Source organism: Hyperolius riggenbachi, chromosome 5, assembly GCF_040937935.1.
Source record: "Hyperolius riggenbachi isolate aHypRig1 chromosome 5, aHypRig1.pri, whole genome shotgun sequence".
NCBI lineage: Eukaryota > Metazoa > Chordata > Amphibia > Anura > Hyperoliidae > Hyperolius > Hyperolius riggenbachi.
In genome coordinates, this window is record NC_090650.1 from 26,724,139 (window position 1) to 26,741,310 (window position 17,172).

Genomic DNA, 17,172 nt, shown 5'->3' on the forward strand with positions numbered 1-17,172 from the left:
CCGTGACAGCTCTGTGTGATTCACAGCTCTGGGCAGGTGCAGCCGGCAGAGTTGTGCAATTAAAGGCTTTGCAGTGATAATTGCACGAATGTTCAGTTGACAGTGCAAGTTCCATCCTTCTGGAGGACATACCAGCAGCTGGAGGGGAATGCAAACAGCAGCTTTCTGTGGCATGAGTGTATGAAGAGATTACTAGCTGCTCCCCTCTACCACTCTGTAAGGCAAATCAGGCATATTTCAAATTGATGAAAAAATGGTACTCTAAAATGACAAAAGCACCTCTCCACAGAGTGCAGTAAGCTTCTGTGTGGGAGTGTACTCTTTCTTCTCTCCTCTCCCAAGTGACAGCTCCTTTCTTTCAGGCTGGGAGCACGCACCTGTCTGTGCGGAAAACCACAAACTTTCTGCCTTTTTCTCTGTGTTTTGCGTTTTTGGTTCTGCATTTTTGTGTGTGTTGGTGATTCTCAGGTGTTTCTGTTTTTTCAAATTATCTCCCCTTTTCAATTTATTTTGCAAAAAAAACCTGTGCAACCTGTTCATCCCCCCAATAGGAAAGCAGTTTGCAAATTGCATGCGGCTCCCATACAGTATGCGTAAAGAGGCTACATGTTGTGTGTTTTTAAACGATACTTTGCAAACCACAGATAGATTTTCAGCAGGGCCGGGCCGAGGCATAGGCTGGAGAGGCTCCAGCCTCAGGGCGCAGTGTAGGAGGGGGTGCAGGGCAGAGGCGAGAGAGGCTCCAGCCTCAGGGCGCAGTGTAGGAGGGGGAGCACAATTCATTCAGCTGTCATTCCCAATTGTGTATGAAGCAGAAAGAAATAAGAAAAGGAGATACATGGAAGTGACTGCAAGCCAGATAACTAGAGATTAAGGTATTAGGGAGGTTGGGGGCCCTGGGGCGGATCTTAGTCTAGTAGCAATCAGTGTGTGACGGCTGGGGTGGGAGGGATGGAGGGGCGCACTTTGGTGTCTCAGCCTTGGGTGCTGGAGGACCTTGTCCCTGCTCTGATTTTCAGTGCTGTCCATAGACTTTCATTATGTGCGATTTCACGTGCGTTTCCTGTGCCTCGGGAAACACAAGAGATTCAAACCCACGTGCCCCCAGCCTTGGGGCTGGAACCCACTAGAGCGATTTTTTGAGCGTTTAGGAAGCGATTGAAAAGGCTATCGATTTCCCTAAACGCTCAGCTAATGGTAATGGATGGGCCAAATTCCACTGGAGCGATTGCGATCACCAAAATTGCGAACGCAAGACATGCAACATTTTTTGCGTTTTGCGTTGGCGTTTCTGCAATGTAAAGTATAAAACCGCTGGCAAAATCGCTCATCAAAACCTACACAGAACGATTTGCTAGTGTTTTTAAATTACTGCACACTGCAAAAAAATTAAATTAATTGAAAGGGCCAATCAGAATAAAAAAATATACTTTTTAAAATTGCTACCAAAATCGACAGAAAACGCTCATGAAATCACCTACAAAACGCTCGTTAAAAACACTAGTGATTGCAATTAGCGATTGTTTTTTGTAGTGGGTTCCAGGCCTCATGCTGGGAATACACGGCTCGATTTTGAGCCATTAGGATGACTCAGTAGATCATTTCCGACCTGTCCGATCTCCCGCCCGTTTCGCTGCTCGATTCCGGATTGAAGTGAATGGAAAAAGATAAGAAAAATGAGAGGAAGGTAAGAGAACTGACTGCGGAATTGAGCAGCGAAACAATCGTATGCCCAGCATTACGGAGGGATCGCACCTGTGTCTGCAGAAACCCTGCAAGTGTTTTGCTGCTCAATATGGTTGTTTTGTGTGCGTTTCAACACATGCTTTTTAGCCAGTAGCCAGTGATTTCAATGAGGAAGTTTCTGCAGGACCTATCTGAGGGTCAAAAGCATGGACTATTTATGCTATATGTTTTATATTTAAGTGTACATAACCTGCTTTCCCCCAACATTGCTTTCTTCATTACCGACCTGGATTATCTGACCGTGCCATCTGATCATATTGTCCACCTTTGCTGGCACCTTAACCTTGCCTAATTTCTGCTTGCCATGACCCATGACTGAGCCTAGACCTTGCCTGTCACCTGCCTTGACCTCATCCTGAACTTGGACTGTGTCTGCCACTCTCCTCAGCCTCTGCCTAAACTCTTTCCTTGCCCGGTGGCACCTAGCAGCAAACTAGTCTATGGATTTCTAGGAGTGCCAGCCCATCATGGCGTTGCATGGTGCATTGCAGGGGTAACAACTGCCCAGGGGTCCCCCCTGCAAAATTGTCATGGGGACCCCTGGCATCCAAAGCTCCTCCCTGCAGTATCCTTTCTCCTATGCACACACTTTGCCCCAATGCCACTGCAGAGTTGCGCAAGGAAGTGAGTAATATTAACATGACTCCCATCGATCATGTGCTCAGGAGCCAGAGATTGTCAGCAGAAAGTGGGCGGGTGTAAAGAAAGAGACCTGCAGCACTGGAGCAGGCAAGTATTAAACCTCTCACTGCGTATGATCCAGCTTTGCCATGAAGAGCTGCTGGCAGCCCCTGTTCACCGGCCATAATCTTTGTTTAGATCAGACTGTTGCATTCTGGGTTACTTTGTGCTCCTCCCACCAGACATAACCCCTCCCCCCTTATCATTGCTATTCAATGTCATTTAGCATTGCTTTTTATTAGAGGACTTTTTGGTCTCTTTAAAGGGACACTTAAGTCAAACAAAAAAAAAAGAGTTTTACTCACCTAGGGCTTCCAATAGCCCCCTGCAGCTGTCCGGTGCCCTCGCCATCTCCCTCCAATCCTCCTGGCCCCGCCGGCAGCCACTTCCTGTTTCGGTGACAGGAGCTGACAGGGTGGGGACGCTAGTGATTCTTCGCGTTCCCAGACACATTAGCACTCTCTATGCTGCTATATGGTATATGATATATGCTATAGCAGCATAGATGGCGCTATTGTGGCCAGAAACGCGAAGAATCACTCGCGTCCCCAGCCTGTCAGCTCCTGTCACCGAAACAGGAAGTGGCTGCCGGCAGGGCCTGGAGGATCGGAGGGAGACGGCGAGGACACCGGACAGCTGCAGGGGGCTATTGGAAGCCCCAGGTGAGTAAAACTCATTTTTTTTTCTGACTTAAGTGTCCCTTTAAAGCGGACCCAAACCAAAAAATTTTTTAATTCAAAATATTTAGTTGCACCACTCTGACACATACAAAGATAAATAAACACACCATCAAGCCTATGAGCATTTTAGTGCATGCTTTCCACCCTCCTCTTTGCATAACTAGGGTTATACAGGTGGCAGCCATTAGCAATTTCTCCTTTGCCGGACACCTCCTACTCCACCAGTCTACTGGATTCTGTCCTGGAAATAAGGAAGGAAGGGGTTCCTCCAATAAATGTAAAATATTATATATTTGTCATCATGCAGCTGAAAAAAGGCTGTGATGTATTATTATAATTTAGAAGATAGATTTTATTTCTGAAATCTTGTATTTTTAATTTGGGTCCACTTTAAGCCCTTTATACCTTACTAGCTGATTGCCCGGCGTTGCCCGGGAATATATTTGGCTGGTGTCGGCTCCACCCACTTTTTCTAACCCTAACAATTGATCAATGACCAAGTTTGTGAGCTTTGTGGTCTTTGGCATCAATAATTTGTATTGAAATGAAAAAATCTGATGGGTTGTTTGTGGCTCCACCCCCTTTTCTGAATTTGAACCCCAGTCACCCAATGACCAACTGTACGAGGTTTGAGGCCTGTGCCATTAACAGTGCAAGAATGGTAGCAATTAAATATTCCACTTGAAAAGCAATAGGTGAAGCTTTATACACTATTGTAGGCTCCACCCACTTTTCTGAATATTAATCCCATTCACTGAGTGAGCAACAGTGCAAAGTTTAAGAACCCTCCAATTAACAGTGTAGGAATGGCTGCAGTTTACATTTTCCCAGTGAAATTTGTATTTGTCTCCACCCACTGATGACCCGGCATTGCCCGGGTATGTATTTGACAGGTGTTGGTTCCGCCCACTTCTTCTAACCCTAACACACAAACACTCAATGACCAAGTTTGTGAGCTTTGGGGTCTTTATCATCAATAATTTGTATATTCCCATAGAAATTAAACAAATCAGATTGGCTGCTTGTGGCTCTGCTCCTCTCCAGCATTTGAACCCCAGTCACCCAATGACCAACTGTAGCAGGTTTGAGGCATCTGCTATTACCAGTGTAAAAATGGCAGCAATTTAAATATTCCCCCAGAAAATCTACAGGTGAATTTTGATTGGCTATTATATGCTCCACCCACTTCCCTGAATATTAATCTCAGTCACCCAGTGACCATCTGGGTAAAGCTTGGGAACCCTGCCATTAACAGTGTAAGAAGGCCTGCAGTCTACATTTTCCCAGTGAAATGTGGTTTTGGCTCTGCATTATTTTTGTCACCTGGACATACAGTCACTCAATGACCAAGTTTATGAGCTTTGGGGTCCTTGGCATCAATAATTTGTATTTTCCAAGAAATGAAACTGTTTGTGGCTCTGTCCCCTTTTCTGAAATTGAACCCCAATGACTAACTGTACCAGGTTTGAGGCTTGTGCCATTAACAGTGCAAGAATGGCAGAAATTTTAATATCCCCCTTGAAAATCAACAGGTGATTTTGATTGGCTTTTTAGGCTCCACCGACTTTTATGAATCTTAATCCCAGTCACCCAGTAACCAATTGTGCAAAGTTTGAGAACCCTGCCATTAACAGTGAAGAAGGGCTGCAGTTTACAATTTCCCAGAAAATCTGTTTTTAAATCCACCTACTTTTTTGTAACCTTGACACACAGTCGACCAAGTTTGTGAGCTTTTGGGTTCCAGGCATCAAAATTGTGTGAATGGAAGCAGTTTATCCAAAAAAGCAAATCTGATTGGATTTTTGTGGCTCCTCCCCTTTAGTGAATTTGAACCACAGTCACTTGATGATCGACTGTAGCAGGTTTGAGGCCTCTGCCATTAACAGTGTAAGAATGACAGCAGTTTCAATATTCCCCTTGAAAATCAATAGGTGAATTTTGATTGGCTCTTGTAGGCTCCACCTACTTTTCCGTATATTAATCCTAGTCCCCCAGTGACCAACTGCGTCAAGTTTGAGATCCCTGCCATTAACAGTGTAAGAATAGCTGCAATTTATATTTTCCCATGTAAAAAGTTGTTTTTGGCTCTGCCCACTAACCTTGACATACAGTCACTCACTGACCAAGTTTATGAGCTTTGTGGTCTTTGGCATCACTAAGTTGCTTGTTACAATTGAAATTCAACAAATCTGATTGGCTGTTTTTGGCCCACTCCCTTTTCAGAATTTAATCCCCAGTCTCCCAGTGACTGACTGTACCAGATTTGAGGCCTCTGCCATTAAGAGTGTATGAATAGCAGCAATGTAATTATTCCCCTTGAAAATCAAAAGGTGAATTTTGATTGGCTGTTGTAGGCTACACCCACTTTCCTGAATATTAATCCCAGTCACCCAGTGGCAAACTGTGTCAAGTTTGAGAACCCTGCCAATAACAGAATGGCTGAAATCAATTTAAAAAATCTGATTGGCTGTTTGTGGCTCCACCCACTTTAGTGAATTTGGACCCCAGTCACCCAATAACTGACTGTATCAGGTTTGAGACCTCTGCCATTGAAGGATACCACAGCTGAATAAACAGATAACTCCAGTGTGTGGGGGGTCAAAAGTACATACTGTGACCACCTCCTGCCCCCTCCGTCTGCTGCTGTTCGTGCACTAATCATGCCGGTGTCCCGGCGACTTGCTTGACCCTTGACCTGAACATATTTCTTCCCTCTTCACTTCTGGCTGGCGCATAGCTTTCGGCTCAGAAGCACACTGTCCTCTCCGTCTTATCTGGGCTGCGTGTGCGCTCCATTAAACCAAGCGTCACATGATTAGCATGTGACGCTTGGTGTATTGGAACACACACGCAGCCCAGATTAGACGGAGTAAAATGTAATGTAAATGTTCCCCCTTGAAAATCAATAGGTACATTTTGATTGGCTGTTTTTAGGCTCCACCCACATTTTTGAAAATAAATCCCAGTCACCCAGTGGCCAGTTGTGTCAAGTTTGGGAACCCTGCCATGTAAAAAATTAAGTTGTTGACGCCGCACAATTTTTCTAACCTTGACATACAGTCACTCTATCAAGTTTATCAGCTTTGGGGTCCTTGGTATCAATACTTTGTATATTCCCATTGAAAAATAAACAAATCTGATTGGCTGTTTGTGGCTCCCCCCCCCCTTTCTGAATTTGAACCCTAATCACCCAGTGACCGACTGTACCAGGTTTGAGGCATCTGCTATTAACAGTATAAGAATGGTAGCAGCGTAAATATTCCCTTTGAAAATCGAAAGGTGAATTTCTATTGGCTGTTGTAGGCTCCACCTACCTTCCAAATTCTTAATCTCATTCACCCAGTGACCAACTGTGCAAAGTTTGAGAACCCTGGCATTAACGGTGTAAGAATGCCTACAGTTTATATTTTCCTAGTCAAATTTGTTTTTGGCTCCGCCCACTTTTTGTAACCTGGACACACATTCACTCAATGACCAAGTTTGTGAGCTTTCAGGTTCCTGGCATCCAAAATGTGTGAATGGAAGCAGTTTATTCACCAAGGAAATCTGATTGGCTGTTGGTGGCCCCGCCCATTTAGTGAATTAGGACCCCAGTTACCCAAAGACACACTGTAGGAAGTTTGAAGCCTCTGCCATTAACAGTGTAAGAATGACAGCAGTTTAAATATTCCCCTTGAAAATCAATAGGTGAATTTTGATTGGCTTTTTTAGGCTCCACCCACTTTCTTAAATCATAATCGCATTCACCCAGTGACCAACTGTGGCAAGTTTGAGAACCCTGCGATTAACAGTGTAAGAATGGCTGCAGTTTACATTTTCCCATTGAAAATGAACGGCTGAAATTTGATTGGCTGTTTTATGCTCCGCCCACTTTTCCTAGATTTGTAACCTCGTTCACCAAGTGACCAACTGTGCCAAGTGTGGGGACTCTGGCTTGATTACTTGCAGAATGGCAGCCTTTTACATTTTTTCCATTGACTTGAATGGGTGAAATCTGATTTGCTATTTGTAGCTCCGCCCACGTGTGCAGGGGGGCCGCGAGACCCCCAGAACATATCATCCCAGGTAGTAAGGGATCTGTATACCAAGTCTCGTTCAAATCGGTCAAGCCGTTTTCGCGTGATCGCGGCACATACACACATACATACATACATACATACATCCGATTTTATATATATAGACTAGCTGATTGCCCGGGGTTGCCCGGGTATGTATTTGGCTGGTGTTGACTCTGCATAATTTTTCTAACCCTAACACATAATTACTCACTGACCAAGTTTGTGAGCTTTGCGGTCTTTGGTATCAATAATCTGCATTGAAATGAAACAAATCTGATTGGCTGTGTGTGGCTCCGCCCCTTTTCTGAATTTGAACCCCAGTCACACAATAACCAACTGTACCAGGTTTGAGGCCTGTGCCATTAACAGTTCAAGAATGGTAGCAATTAAATATTCCCCTTGAAAAGCAACAGGTGAAGTTTGATTCACTTTTGTAGGCTCCACCCACTTTTCTGAATATTAATCCCAGTAACCAACTGTGCAAAGTTTAAAAACCCTGGCATTAACAGTGTAAGAATGGCTGCAGTTTACATTTTCCCAGTGAAATTTGTATTTGTCTCCACCCACTGATGACCCGGCATTGCCCGGGTATGTATTTGACTGGTGTTGGCTCCGGCCACTTTCTAACCCTAACGCACAAACACTCAATGACCAAGTTTGTGAGCTTTGGGGTCCTTGTCATCAATAATTTGCATATTCCCATAGAAAAGAAACAAATCAGATAGGCTGTTTGTGGCTCCGCCCCTCTCCAGCATTCAAACCCCAGTCACCCAATGACCAACTGTAGCAGGTTTGAGGCATCTGCTATTAACAGTGTAAAAATGGCAGCAATTTAAATATTCCACTTGAAAATCAACAGGTGAATTTTGATTGGCTATTATAGGCTCCACCCACTTCCCTGAATATTAATCTCAGTCACCCAGTGACCATCTGGGCAGAGTTTGAGAACCCTGCCATTAACAGTGTAAGAATGGCTGCAGTTTATATTTTCCCAGTGAAATTTGGTTTTGGTTCCGCCCACTATTTGTAACCTGGACACAAAGTCACTCAATAACCAATTTTGTGACCTTTGGGGTCCTTGGCATCGATAATTTGTACTTTCCCATGAAATGAAACAAATCTGATTCACTGTTTGTGGCTCTGTCCCCTTTTCTGAATTTTAACCTCAGTGACCCAATGACCAACTGTACCAGGTTTGAGGCTTGTGCCATTAACAATGCAAGAATTGCAGCAGTTTTAATATTCTCCTTGAAAAGTGACATGTGATTTTTGATTGGCATTTTTAGGCTCCACCCACTTTTCTGAATATTAATCCCAGTCACCTAGTAACCAGCTATGCTAAGTTTGAGAACCCTGCCATTAACAGTGAAGAAGGGCTGCAGTTTACAATTTCCCAGAAAAATCTTTTAAACTCCACCCACTTTTTGTAACCTTGACACAGTCACTACTCAATGACCAAGTTTGTGAGCTTTTGGGTTCCTGGCATCAAAATTGTGCTAATGGAAGCAGTTTATCCAGCAAAGAAATCTGGTTCTTTTTGGCTCCGCCCCTTTACTGAATTTGAACCCCAAACACTTAACAACCAACTGTAGCAGGTTTGAGGCCTCTGCTATTAACAGTGTGAGAATGGCTGCAGTTTCAATATTCCCCTTGAAAATCAATAGGTGAATTTTGATTGGCTCTTGTAGGCTCCACCTACTTTTCCAAATATTAATCCTAGTCACCCAGTGACCAACTGTGTGAAGTTTGAGGACCCGGCCATTAACCGTGTAAGAAAAGCTGCAGTTTACATTTCCCCATGCAAAAAGTTAGTTATTTTTGGCTCCGCCCACTATTTCTAATCTTGACATACAGTCACCTAATGACCAAGTTTATGAGCTTTGGGGTCTTTGGCATCAATAAGTTGCATTTTACCTTTGAAATTAAACAAATCTGATTGGCTGTTTTTGGCCCGCTCCCTTCAGAATTTAAACCCCAGTCTCCCAGTGACTGACTGTAGCAGATGTTAGGCCTCTGCCATTAAGAGTGTATGAATGGCAGCAATGTAAATAATGTAAATGTAAATAATGTAAATATTCCCCTTGAAAATAAAAAGGTGAATTTTGATTGGCTGCTGTAGGCTCCACCCACTTTTCTGAACATTAGTCCCAGTCACCCAGTGGCCAACTGTGTCACGTTTGAGAACCCTGCCAATAACAGAATGGCTGAAATCAATCTAACAAATCTGATTGGCTGTTTGTGGCTCCACCCCTTTAGTGAATTTGGACCCCAGTCACCCAATGACTGACTGTATCAGGTTTGAGGCCTCTGCCACTAACAGTGTAAGAATGGTAGCAATGTGAATATTCCCCTTGAAAATCAATAGGTACATTTTGATTGGCTGTTGTAGGCTCCACCCACATTTCTGAATATTCATCCCAGTCACCCAGTGGCCAATTGTGTAAAGTATGAGAACCCTGCAATGTAAAAAATGAAGTTGTTGGCACTGCCCACTTTTTCTAACCTTGACATACAGTCACTCAATTATCAAGTTTATCAGCTTTGGGATCCTTGGTATCAATACTTTGTATATTCCCATTGAAAAATAAACAAATCTGGCTGTTTGTGGCTCCGCCCCCTTCCTGAATTTGGGCCCCAGTCACCCAGTGACCAACTGTACCAAGTTTGAGGCATCTGCTATTAACAGTATAAGAGAATGGTAGCAGATGAAATATTCCCTTTGAAAATAAAATGGGGAATTTTTATTGGCTGTTGTAGGCTCCACCCACCTTCCAAAATCTTAATCTGTCACCCAATGACCAACTGTGCAAAGTTTGAGAACCCTGCCATAAACGGTGTAAGAATGGCTGCAGTTTATATTTTCCCAGTAAAAGTTGTTTTGGCTCCGCCCACTTTTTGTAACCTCAACACACAGTCACTCAATGACCAAGTTTGTGAGCTGTCAGGTTCCTGGCATCAAAAATGTGTGAATGGAAGCAGTTTATCCACCAAGGAAATCTGATTGGCTGTATGTGGCCCCGCCCCTTTAGTGAATGTGGACCCCAGTCACCCAATGACCGACTGTAGCAAGTTTGAAGCCTCTGCCATTAAAAGTGTAAGAATAGCAGCAGTTTAAATATTCCCCTTGAAAATCAATAGGTGAATTTTGATTGGCTGTTGTAGGCTCCACCCATTTTCTTGAATCTTAATCGCATTCACCCAGTGACCAACTGTGGCAAGTTTGAGAACCCTGCGATTAACAGCCTAAGAATGGCTGCAGTTTACATTTTCCCATTTAAAATGAACGGCTGAAATTTGATTGGCTGTTTTATGCTCCACCCACTTTTCCTGGATTTGTAACCTCAGTCACCAAGTGACCAACTGTGCCATGTGTGGGGACTCTGGCTTGATTACTGTGAGAATGGCAGCCTTTTACATTTTTTCCATTGACTTGAATGGGTGGAATCTGATTTGCTGTTTGTAGCTCCGCCCACGTGTGCAGGGGGGCCGCGAGACCCCCAGAACATATCATCCCAGGTAGTAAGGGATCTGTGTACCAAGTTTCGTTCAAATCGGTCAAGCCGTTTTCGCGTGATCGCGGCACATACACACACACACACATACACACACACATACATACACACATCTGATTTTATATATATAGATGTCTGGTACACACCATGCAATTTCCCGTCAGACACACGAGTTGAATCGAATTTTTGCAACAGGAAATCCTTGATAATCCACCCTTCGAATGCGGCGAGGGCCCTCATTCCATTAAATTGGAAATCCCCAACCCCCCCCCCCCCCTCCCCTCTATCAAAGTGTGGGTGCAGAAAGTTGATTTAATTGACACCATGGAAAGAATGATACTCTTGTCTACTGATCGGTCAGATCAATATGCTATCACATGGTCTGTTTATACAGAGTTCCAATGCTCGGATGAATATAAAGAAATAATGTCTCACTGATCTTGCCTGGGACGCTCTTTCCCATCCTCCTTCTTACTTATTCTCCTTTTCCTTTACTCCTCCTCTCCGTGGCACATGGGATATAAATGATTAAATGTTTAATCTGCTGTATGTTATCTGACTTATTCTAATATAACCTAGCAGACTCATTATGTTCATGTTTCATTATGTAATGACCTTTCTCAGTCTCAATGCCTTATTTCAGAGGGTCAGTTGTAAAGTGATGTGTCTGCTGTACTCTGTTCGCTTTCCCTTAACCTCCCTGGCTGTATGATTTCTTCCAGATTTTATTGTTTACCGGTAAATGTTTGCAATGTTTGCACAAGCTTTTAGACCCTAAAAATCGTGCTGCTAGATAGATCTGTGGCAGCCCTGCACATTACACACCTGCCTTGGATCCAACTCAGGATTACCACTATGAGCTACAAATTTCTGTCCCGAGCCTGACTCGGGGTTACCACATAGGAGGTTAAGTGTTACCTTGTGTACTTTTTAGATGTATATTTGCTTGGTTTTGCTAAAAACCTTAATAGTGAAAAAAAAAATTTGCGACAGGTCCGATCTGATTTCCGATCATTTTCTGAACGATTTTCCAATCACTTCTATACAAAATTGATTTTAAAAAATGATCGGAAATCAGATCGGACCTGTTCGAAATATTCGATGCGACCCGTCCGTCTTTCAGGAAATTGCGTGGTGTGTACCAGGCATTACAGATGGTACTGGGTCACCAGGAGCTGTCTGGGTATTCCTTAGTACTGGTCCAAGCCCTGTCCCATAGATCCATATCAATCCCTGCCATGCACAAGTCTGATACAGGCTGTCTACATGTTGGATTGATGTGGCTCTTTAACCTCCTTGCCGGTTCAATTCCTCCGGCAAGGAGGCAGCGCAGGAGGTTTTTTTGTTTTGTTTTGTTTTTTTAAATCATGTAGCGAGCCGAGGGCTCGCTACATGATAGCCGCTGAGCGGCAGCATCCCCCCACCCACTCCGATCGCCTTCGGCGATAAGAGTAAGCAAGAAAATCCCGTTCAGAACGGGATTTCCTGCAGGGCTTCCCCGGTCGCCATGGCGACGGGGCGGGATGACGTCACCGACGTCATGGACGTCGGGACGTCATAGGGAATCCCGATCCGCCCCTCAACGCTGCCTGGCAGCTGATTGGCCAGGCAGCGCAGGGGTCTGGGGCGGGGGGAGCGACTCGGCGCGGCGGATTGCGGCGGATCGGCGGCGAGCAGCGGCGATCGGAAGTTACAAGCAGCTAGCAAAGTGCTAGCTGCTTGTAACAAAAAAAAATTATGCAAATCGGCCCAGCGGGGCCTGAGAAATCCTCCTGCGCAGGTTACCCCGAACTGAGTTCGGGATAACCGGCAAGGAGGTTAAAATATATTAGCTACAGGCACACTATTCACTAATGGTTCTGGATATGACCCTGGCTCTCATAAGCATAGATGATTTGCATATTTGAGAGTGATGCATCGTGGGAAACCACATTTGCTCACTTAAAGTGTACCAGAGCTGTGGATAAAAGAGATTTGATACTCACCCGCAGCTTCCTCCTGCTGCATAAATCCATCTGTGTCCCACGCCGTCCTCCTGCGGTCTGCCAATCAGCCGCAATCAGCTCTAGTAAGTTGCTCAGTCGCGTCAGTCTGGGTCTACTGCGCATGCTCAGAAGACCCAGACTGGACCCAACTGATTCTGTTACCGGGGCTGATCGGGGCTGAACAGCAGACCACGGGAGGATGGCGTGGGACACAGATGTGTTTATGAAGCAGGAGGAAGTCGCGGGTGAGTATTAAATCTTCTTTTATCCACAGCTCTGGTACACATTAAAGCTGAATTAACGTAAATACCTTCTGCTTTAAGAAGGCAAAATTACATATAGTGAAGAGAAAGACTGGTGGTGTAATGGTTAAGGGCTCTGCCTCTGACACAGGAGACCAGGGTTCGAATCTCAGCTCTGCCTGTTCAGTAAGCGAGCACCTATTCAGTAGGAGACCTTTGGCAAGTCTCCCTAACACTGCTACTGCCTATAGAGCGCACTCTAGTGGCTGCAGCTCTGGCGCCTTGAGTCCGCCAGGAGAAAAGCGCGATATAAATGTTATTTGACTTGCCTTGGTGGCATGCTGGAGAGGCGTAACTACAACTTATGTGGTCCCCCCGCAAGACACCCCCCCCCCCCCCCATGATAGGGTTCACACCTCTTTCCTTGCCTCCCCTTTGTGTACTTCAAAGGCTGGGAGCCCATCTTACAAGGGTCATGAAACAAGAGTGACCTTCACACTCGTAATAAATGTAGCCACAAAAACACCAGATCTCGAGGATGGACCCCTGTATCAGAGGAAAGGAAGGTTGATAGTAGAGGCCCCCCACAGCTCTGGGCCCCCTCAGTCCCTCTAGTTAACCCCTGCTGGAGCTAAATATAGACTCTCTGCACATGTGCCTGGTTTTTACAAAGCATGAAGAAGTGTTTGGAAATAAGTAAATGTCATCAGGCAGGTGGAATGACTCAGAGACCCGCATCATACCCCAGACACTGCTGTCATAAAGGAGTGACTGCACCGCTCCCCCGATGCAGGGGAGTCGTATGCAGGTCAGGAGTTGTGTAAATGGCAGGCAGATAGGAGGGGCACGTGGGACAGGCTCACCAGACGTCACACATTGACGTCATTAATCTGAGCAGCAGTAGCAGAATGTTTATAGAGCATTGCAGAACATAAACTATCATTCACACTGTAATACAGGCACTGACGTAACCTCTGGGGGAAAAAGTGTCAGGTATTAGGGAGGCTAAAATTTATAGATCTGCCCTGGATCATACTGTATGAATGTGGCTGCACGGCGCAGGCGCTAGTGGGTTCCTGCCTGCACGGTAGCACGGAGCCGCTCATGCATGGAGAAAAATCCTGCACACAAGCAGATCCGCTCTATTGTGCAGTGCGGCCACACTCATAAACAAAGGGAAGGGTGGCCGCAAGCAATATTTCACATCAATGTCAAATATCGTACAGAGGGTCCCTAACCAGCAACAGAGGGGGCTAGAGAGACCAGGGAAGCCTCTGGATCGGGGGTCAGAAACCTTTTTGGCTGAGGGAGCCATAAACGCCACATATTTTAAAATGTAATCCTGTGAGAGCCATACAATATGTTTCAAACTGGCACAGTGCGCATGCGCAGCAGAGGGCTCCCTTCCCTGTTGCCATAGTGATGTGTATACAGTTGATGCTCCGGGCAGCGGAAGTCTCAGATACGTCTTGAGATTCTCTTGGGTATCAGCAACATTAGCAATTTCCCCGAGAGCCAGACAGGAGAAATACCGACTAACAGCTTGTACAATTAGCTAGCTGACTTGGGGGTTGATTCACTTTGTAGGACGAGATCCCCGCACTTTGGCTCAATAGGCTGCCTGGCAAGTGACAGAAAGCCTATTGGGCCAATTAAAATGTGGTTTCGTCCTACAAAGTCACTGGACCTGACAGGGTGCAAGGTGGGATAATTGGAGCAGCCGTTTGTTTTGGGGGTAGCGTGAGTAAGTTAGTAGTAGTGCATGCTACAGCAGTAACGTGCCTACTTTGAAAATGTTACTTGCGCTGCCACACTAAGCTGCGCTGCAACACTAAGCTGTGCTGCTTGAGCAGTGTAGCTTAGTGAATCAACCCCTACTGATTTGTCTGTGAGCCAGATTTAGCCATCAAAAGAGCCACATCTGGTCCTGAGCCATAGGTTCCCTACCCCTGCTCTGGATGGACCCAGACTACATTTACCCTTTAAAGTAAATGGAAGTCGATGTAAAAAAAATTAAGCCAGATACTTACCTAAGGAGAGGGAAGGCTGTGGGTCTTATAGAGCTTCCCCGCTCCTCTCCTGGTCCCCGTTTCAGCGCTGGCTCCCTGGTACCAGTATTTGACCAATTTGGTCAAATACTACTTTCTCTGCTGCCGAAAGGAGGCTTCAGACGTCTTCAGGAGCCCGAGTGCTCCCAAAGACGGTCCCTCCAAACTGCGCACACGCGAACGCCCTCTGTCGTGTGATCCCGCAGACGCAGTATGGAGCGGGGGACTCGGCTCCTGAAGACTTCCAAAGTCCACCGCGGCGGAGGATTTAAATGGAGGAGCTGCTGCTGCAACAAAGGGACCGGGAGAGGGGAGGGGAGGCTCTATAGGACCAAGAGCCTTCCCTCTCCTTAGGTATTTTATTTTTATACCATTCCCAATGACCTTAAGGCCCGTTCACACCTAAAACCACAAAACGCCGGCGATTACTGCTAGCGTTTTGCTGGAGTGATTTTTCTGTGATTACCACGGAAAAATCACTGGACACTGCAGCGTTTTAGGAGCGATCGCGATTACCGGTGCTATGCATGCTAATCGCGAGCGCTCGTCGCCGTCAAACAGCTGCATGTAACACGTTTGCGGTTAACGCTAACCGCAAACGCAGCAGTGAGAACACTGCCATAGTGTTACATGTGCTAGCGGTTTGTCTTGAGCGGGAATCGCGCGATTCTCGCTCAGATGTGAACAGAGCCTAAGCAGTGCAGCTATGATGACACAATGATGTCAGGATCCCATGTGAACTGGTCACAGCTCTGGTCCCAGCACATTCGCAGCACAGACAGAACATGTTGCAGATAGGTGAGTTGGTGTCCTGCGGCTACACAATGTTCTCAGTGATAGGATTAGAAATGTTTGACCGGCTGTGCTCTCCGCAGGGCGAGGAACCCGTATTTCCAGTTAGTGAAAGGGCAAGTTCAGACAGCGAGTAAAATCCAACAGAGAACTTCTAAAACATTCCAAGAAGCACTGCGACTACGCCAAAAGTCAGCTCCACTTACCTTCCACAACGTCAGTCACCGGAGACGTCTGGGAACGGTCACCGCTGACCTCCAGAAAATGTGACTTCTCTGCATACGTCAGGCTTGTTCTCCAGCTGCATTACTGTCTGGGTCACCCTGGAACAAGCATGATGGAAAGGGGTGTCAGAACACCAGATCTGCATTCCTGTTCCCACAAAGGGCTGAAGCCAGAGGACCAGGCTTAGGGCCGGTTCACACGAGCATTAAACGACGGTCGCAGCGTTCATTGCTCAAGCGCTGTCCATTAAAATGAATGGACTGCACTTGTTAAAGCGGGATTGTCAGCCATAATTTCAAATTCCATTTACCCACTGCTCTGTGTTTATTATGCAGTCTACAACCTGACCCTGCATTGCAAGCATTCCGATTTAATCATAAATGTTTCTGCTGTAATAAATCTTATTTCAGTCAGCCTTGCTCTGTTCTGGCACACTGCCGGGGAGAGGGAAGCTTGTTGTCTCTCCTCTCACATTCATGCTCCTCTCTGATTGTCTGAGGGTAGTTCACTGTGACCTGTGACAGGCTGAGAAGGGTAAAAACACCTCATGCCTCTGCAGAAGCTGCGGAAATACAATCTATCCTGTGCTCATGTGTTTACAAAAGCAAGCTACATATGACAGTGCAGTTTCTAGGAGGAAAAAAAAGAATAGGGGAGGAAATGACATCAGGACTGGCTTCAGTCAGAGGCAGAAAAGATGGAAAATGCCTGAAATAGTTTTCTGTTTATTTACTATATAAAATTGACTGAAATCAACATGTGGACAGTACAATACATAAAGTATTTATCTACTTATATATGTGTTGTTGTTTTTTTTTCCGGGGATATTATGGCTGTCCCTGAGGCTTTAAACGTCGGTACCATTGCTTCCTGGCGTTTGCACAAAGGCCGTGTGCAATCCCAACATCTCATTTCGTCCTGGACGCTATGTAGCATCCAGGATCGGCGACTCTTGGCACTTCCGTGTCCCCCCGCAGAGATCAAATATGCCGCAATGACCGAACAACGGGAAGCGCCGCCGAAGGTTGTCATATGCTTTTCTGCTCCCACCCGTGCTCAGCTATCCTATGGCCAAACGTCTGCTGTAGCCAAATCTTGGGACACCCAAACTAAGCCCCAGCGCTTGGCTCAGGGCCTGGCGCTTCCATAGTGGCAAAGGGGGCATTTGCCACAGGGCCCCAGAGCCTGTAGGGCCCCCCCCCC

At 45.7% G+C, this 17,172-nt stretch overlaps 1 long non-coding RNA gene across 1 annotated transcript in view; it reads right to left on the minus strand.

The window, feature by feature from the left end:
* LOC137518037 (uncharacterized) overlaps positions 1-17,172 on the minus strand; it is a 36,261-nt gene that overhangs the window by 17,024 nt on the left and 2,065 nt on the right. Inside the window, exon 2 of the long non-coding RNA XR_011020729.1 lies at positions 15,951-16,067. This is a non-coding gene — a long non-coding RNA (uncharacterized lncRNA). The remainder of the gene's footprint in view (positions 1-15,950; positions 16,068-17,172) is intronic.